This window comes from Nelumbo lutea, chromosome 3, assembly GCF_056320005.1.
Source record: "Nelumbo lutea isolate HS-2025 chromosome 3, American lotus-T2T, whole genome shotgun sequence".
Taxonomy (NCBI): domain Eukaryota; kingdom Viridiplantae; phylum Streptophyta; class Magnoliopsida; order Proteales; family Nelumbonaceae; genus Nelumbo; species Nelumbo lutea.
In genome coordinates this window covers 48,069,930-48,075,573 of record NC_142686.1, presented here as the reverse complement: position 1 = coordinate 48,075,573, position 5,644 = coordinate 48,069,930, and the positions used below count along the sequence as shown (strand labels likewise).

Genomic DNA, 5,644 nt, shown 5'->3' with positions numbered 1-5,644 from the left:
GGCCAAGCAGTTATAGACGCTCTATTATTGAAGGTAGACCGGTTCTTTAGGTTGCTTAGAAAAGCAGGGTGGAGTTCGGAGGAGATAAGAGACACACTAGGTTTCTGTTGCCGATTCTCCGAATTGCTCAGGAAAGCAGGTTGAAGTTACGGAAGAGATAAAAAAGCGCACTGAGTTTCAATTGCTGGTTCTCCGAGTTGCTCAGAAAACCAGGTTCTTCCCTCTCCCTCTCATTATCTTCCTTGGTGACATAAGGAAACCGCTGGAACTGCAAAGGTCGAAAAAAGGAACCATCGGAACCGCCAGAACCGCAAAGGTCGAAAAAAGGAACCATCGGAACCGCCAGAACCGCAGACACAGAGGTTGGATGCTATAAGGGAACCAAGTTACAACCTTTCCCATCTTCTCTCTCCCTCTCGTTCTCTTCCTTGGTGCCATAGGGGAGCCGCCGGAACCGTAGAGGTCGGAATCAGAAGCAAAGCAGCAGGCAACGGTCGTTGATAGTCACCGATTATTGAAACCCCATCATCTGCTTTTGCGTTCCACGATCAGATTTTCATGTTTGTCACCGATTCTTTACTCCTACTTGTCACCGACTATTGATCGTCACGGATTGTTGATAATCACCAACTATTGAAACGACAAAGATCATTGACTATACAAAGAGAACAACCAGATTTTCACTTTGCTTTCCGATCAACTTATTCAAAGAATAAAATAGAAAAGCCAGGCCTTACACATAAGACTTCAAAGAGAACAACCCCAAATGAATATACATCAGACTTCTCTGTCGACTACTGCTGATAGAAATACATCAGAAAGATAAATATAAATAGATAGATAGATAGATAAAGAGAGAGAGAGAGAGGGGAGGGGGTGGAGGTGGAGGGGGTGGTTAAATTGGATTTTAAAAAAATGATATGTCACGTGAATGTGTATAAGGATTTTGATGGATGTTAGCGGCTAGTCAATTATAAAAAAACAATAGGGCTAGTGTTAAATAATAATGAAACAGTAAAGACATATTTAGTCAATTAGCTAAACAATAGTCAATTAGCTAATTAAGAGTGATCATAGGTCGGGCCGGGCTTTGTACTTATGATATGGGCTATAACTTAGGCCCAGCTTGGGGTTTCAGGCTTGTAATATAGGCCCTAGCCCAGGTCTATATGGGTTTGGGCCTGGCCAGGCCTGATTCTGGACTAATGTCTTTTATATATAAAATATTATATATCTATAATATTTTATATTAAATGATATAATATGCATATAAACTTTTATTTTATATATTATACAATATAAAATATTAGATATAATATAAAATATAGATATCATGTTATAATATTTATATATAAAATATATAATATAATGTAAAATAAATTGTATACATTATATACAAAATGTATAAATTTGTATATTTGTGGGTCAGGCCGAGCTTAAAGTATTAAGCCCAAACCCGGCCCTAAAATATGCAAACCTATTATGGGCCCAGGTCAGAACAGAAAACCCAGGCCCACGCCTGAAATTTCCGGGCCGGGCTGAAATGATCAGCCCTAATCCTAACCATAACAAAACAAAATCGGTACAAAATTGGGTTAAAACTAATTCATTTCGGCTGATTTAAAAGTACGGCCCATGCAGGTTTCGAACCTGCGACCCTCGCGTTATTAGCACAACGCTCTAACCAACTGAGCTAATAGGCCTTCACGCATGTTCCCCCATTCATCATATTTATTAGAAAATATTATCAACATAAATAAAATAGTGAAAAATATCAGTTAACAAATGCATAAATGTATAAATAATTTGGTTTTATCTTTTAATGGGTCCCACAAATACTTGCTTATTTGAACTTGCTTTTTTTTTTTATCAAGCGGGGCCCACATATGGGGCCTAGAGGTGGGTGCAAGCCATGAGATTCCTATTAAAAATAATACTCAAGAAGATTTAGTGGGATTTTATTTCAAAAATCAAACAAATGGAGCCCAAAGGTGAATGCCAGAATGACCCCCACCCCACACCACCGTATTTGCAAGAATTCCCAATTTCACACACTTCTGATTTGCCTTTGTCCTCTAACATTTAGGTTTAAGGGCTCCATTTGCATCCCGAAAAAACTAAGGGCTCCATGACGAAAGGCCCATTATCCTGTCAATTTTCTTTCCTTTTTTTTATTTTTTCTATTTTTCATCATTCTTTAATTCTTTTCATAACCATCCGCTTTCCGAAACATTGTTATATTACAAAACATATTCACCAACTTACTTTACCCTAAAGCCTGATTCAATTCTTTAATTCAATACTAATAAACAAAAAGTCCTGGCATATTTAGACGGTTGAGATCCTGTGGACCGGCCCAAAAGGCCAAAATCCAGGCCTGCTTTTTTATTTGATTTTTCTCTGCATCTTTTATTTGCATAAAGCTTAAGCGCCGTCTTCGAAGTTTCAAGTTCAAAAGATTAATTTTGATGTATTTCACACCCACAGACTCACAGAAGTCTCTCCCTCACAACCCCAGAGCCCCTGATAAAGCACCAAGGAGCTTCGAAAGCATCTTGTCTTTCACCCTCTCCATCCCTCGCTCTTCTATCTCCCTCTTTGGTCCATGGCTGCTACCAATCTCTCTTTTTTCTCGTCTTCTATTGAAAAGACTTGTCTTTTCTCTCCATGCCTATCTCAAAAGCCCCTCTCCCTCCCTCCTAAAACCCTACAAAAACCCTTCTTTTCCTCGAAACCCTCCTCTTCTCGTTTCCTCTCCCACACCCATAAAAACCCTTCCAAGCTCCTCTCCAAAATCCCAATCTCAGACATAGTCTCCTCTGCAAAAGACCCAGATGAGTTTTACATCAGTTGTGATGAGAAGCCCAGAGAGGAATGCGGGGTTGTGGGTATCTATGGCGACCCTGAAGCCTCCAGACTCTGCTACCTCGCTCTTCATGCCTTGCAGCACCGAGGCCAAGAAGGCGCCGGCATCGTCTCCGTTAACAACAAGATTCTGCATCTTTTTACAGGTGTCGGCCTCGTTTCCGACGTCTTTGATGAAAACAAGCTCGATCACCTTCCCGGTGAATCTGCAATCGGGCATGTCCGGTATTCTACTGCCGGCTCTTCCATGCTTAAGAATGTTCAGCCGTTTGTGGCCGGTTATCGGTTTGGGTCTGTTGGGGTTGCCCACAATGGCAATTTGGTGAATTATCGCTCTCTCCGGACCATGCTCGAAGACAAGGGTTCCATCTTCAACACTAGCTCAGATACAGAGGTCGTCCTCCATTTGATTGCGAAATCAAAAGCCCAGCCTTTCTTTCTCAGGATAATTGAGGCTTGTGAGAAGCTGGAGGGGGCGCATTCCATGGTTTTCCTGACGGAAGACAAGCTTGTTGCAGTGCGTGACCCATTTGGTTTTCGTCCTTTGGTCATGGGGCGGAGGAGCAATGGAGCTGTTGTATTTGCCTCCGAGACCTGCGCGCTTGACCTGATTGAAGCGACTTATGAGCGGGAGGTGAATCCTGGGGAAGTGTTGGTGGTTGACAAAGATGGGATTCAGTCGTTTTGTTTATTGCCCCACCCCCAACCAAAGAACTGCATTTTCGAGCATATTTACTTCTCTTTACCCAATTCAGTGGTCTTCGGCCGGTCGGTTTACGAATCCCGGCATGCATTTGGGGAGATACTGGCTACTGAAGCTCCGGTGGACTGCGACGTTGTGATAGCTGTCCCGGATTCCGGGGTGGTTGCTGCGCTTGGATATGCTGCCAAGTCTGGAGTTCCATTCCAGCAGGGACTGATAAGGTCACACTATGTTGGGAGGACATTCATCGAACCTTCCCAGAAGATCAGAGACTTCGGAGTGAAGCTCAAGCTTTCGCCCGTCCGGGCGGTGTTGGAGGGGAAGAGGGTTGTGGTTGTGGATGACTCCATTGTCAGGGGGACAACGTCTTCAAAGATTGTTAGGTTGCTCAAGGAGGCTGGAGCAAAGGAGGTTCACATGAGGATTGCAAGCCCACCGATTATAGGGTCTTGTTATTATGGCGTGGACACTCCCAGCTCAGAGGAGTTGATCTCAAATAGGATGACAGTAGAGGAAGTCAACAATTTTATTGGTTCTGATTCTCTTGCATTCCTTCCACTGGAGAGCTTGATGAGGTTTCTTGGAGCTTGTGCTCCCAACTACTGCTATGCTTGTTTCTCTGGGTATTACCCTGTTCCACCCAAGGATGTTAAGGTGAAGAGGGTGGGGGATTTTGTGGATGATGGGGTGAATGGGAGCTTAAATTGTATAGATGAGGAATGGGTCCAAGCATCCAGAGATGTTGCAATGGGGAAGGTTAATGCATCAAGGTAGTTGTCTGCAACTCTCCCAATTCATGGTATGGACGACTATGTGTTGGATGAAGTATTTAGCTAGGCTCCTGTCTGTGTGTGAGCCGGAGTATCAGTCAGATATATGACATATTTATGCGTCTGTTAGCCAATTTTAGGTTACAGAATCTGAAACTAGGAGGTGGTATTTTTCTGCTTCTACTTTTCATTTAGATACCTTTATTGATGGATTATTATAGTAAGCTATGAAGTTAATAATGGAATTTCTCCCCTCTATAGCTTTCAGCGTTTACTTTCTAACATTTTTGAGTTCTGATTCATTGGGTTTTGTCACTGTTTGAAACTGAGATTTACCTATTCTTTATGGTCTTGAAAATAATAAGGGTAGTAAATGACAAATAGAAGTCATCCGGTTTGCATATGTTTTTGTAATGCCGCAATGTCACGGGGTTAATCGATGAGGCCTCGTGTGACGCTCGATGGGGTCGAGAAAGCCTACGAATGCAAGCAACAACACACAAAAGGCAACAAGAATGCACACAGATTAGACAAAATGTAACATGTATTGCATTAATCAATGGTAAGCACAAGCACACAGTACAGTGTCGAGGGGATCCCGTGCTTGACCTTTACATGCTTATGAACTCACTCGACCACTTACCTCCCCTCAAAAAGTACGTTAAGCTTTTGGGGGAATGACAATAAGAAACATCAAAATGATGAAAAATCATATTATATATTTACAATAACGCCATTGGCGGTCCTTCCCTTACAAAATACATGCGTAGCCCATTCATGACACACATGCTGACACCTTGAAGGCACGCGGTTGGCACTCTGATGGCTCATGGTAGGTGTTTGATGGCACGGTGAAGGAGTCACTCGTGACATTCTCCCCCACTCAATTCGATCTACGTCTTCGGAGATCGGCTTCGGCTGGTCCCTTAGAGTCACTATTGCGGAAGGAAGGTTCTTCTGCTACTCCCGAACCTGCTGTCGTCCAAGGCTGAGGTTTATAGTTTGGTAGCATGGTTGGGTTGACCTATTTTGTTGGGGTTTCCTAGGGCTAAGTCCTTTCCTGGTGGCCTCAAGGTATGTTAATGGCTGATTCAACTTGGTTATAGGGTAGGTTTGGGCCAGGTAAGGGTTAAAATGATGTTTTGGATTGTTTGGGTGTTGGTTCTCATGAATTTTTCCCCAAGGGTGACTCACAAGGCTACTACGTGATTTAGTTTGAGGGATGGTGCGAAAGTGGTCCCTAGGCGGCTTGGGTGGCACTCGCTTTCCCCTGTGGTTGTGTTAGTTGGCGATGTTGAACTTGGAC

The 5,644-nt window shown here is 43.1% G+C and overlaps 1 non-coding gene and 1 pseudogene across 2 annotated transcripts; one reads left to right on the top strand and one right to left on the bottom strand.

Moving 5' to 3' along the window:
• Window positions 1–1,629: 1,629 nt before the first annotated feature.
• On the bottom strand, window positions 1,630–1,703 carry TRNAI-AAU (transfer RNA isoleucine (anticodon AAU)). Its single transcript has one exon. It is a non-coding gene; the product is annotated as a tRNA-Ile (tRNA).
• Window positions 1,704–2,420: 717 nt separating this feature from the next.
• On the top strand, window positions 2,421–4,591 carry LOC148864785 (amidophosphoribosyltransferase, chloroplastic pseudogene; annotated as a pseudogene). The gene has a single exon (XR_016108911.1). The product of XR_016108911.1 is annotated as an amidophosphoribosyltransferase, chloroplastic pseudogene (transcript).
• Window positions 4,592–5,644: the final 1,053 nt, after the last annotated feature.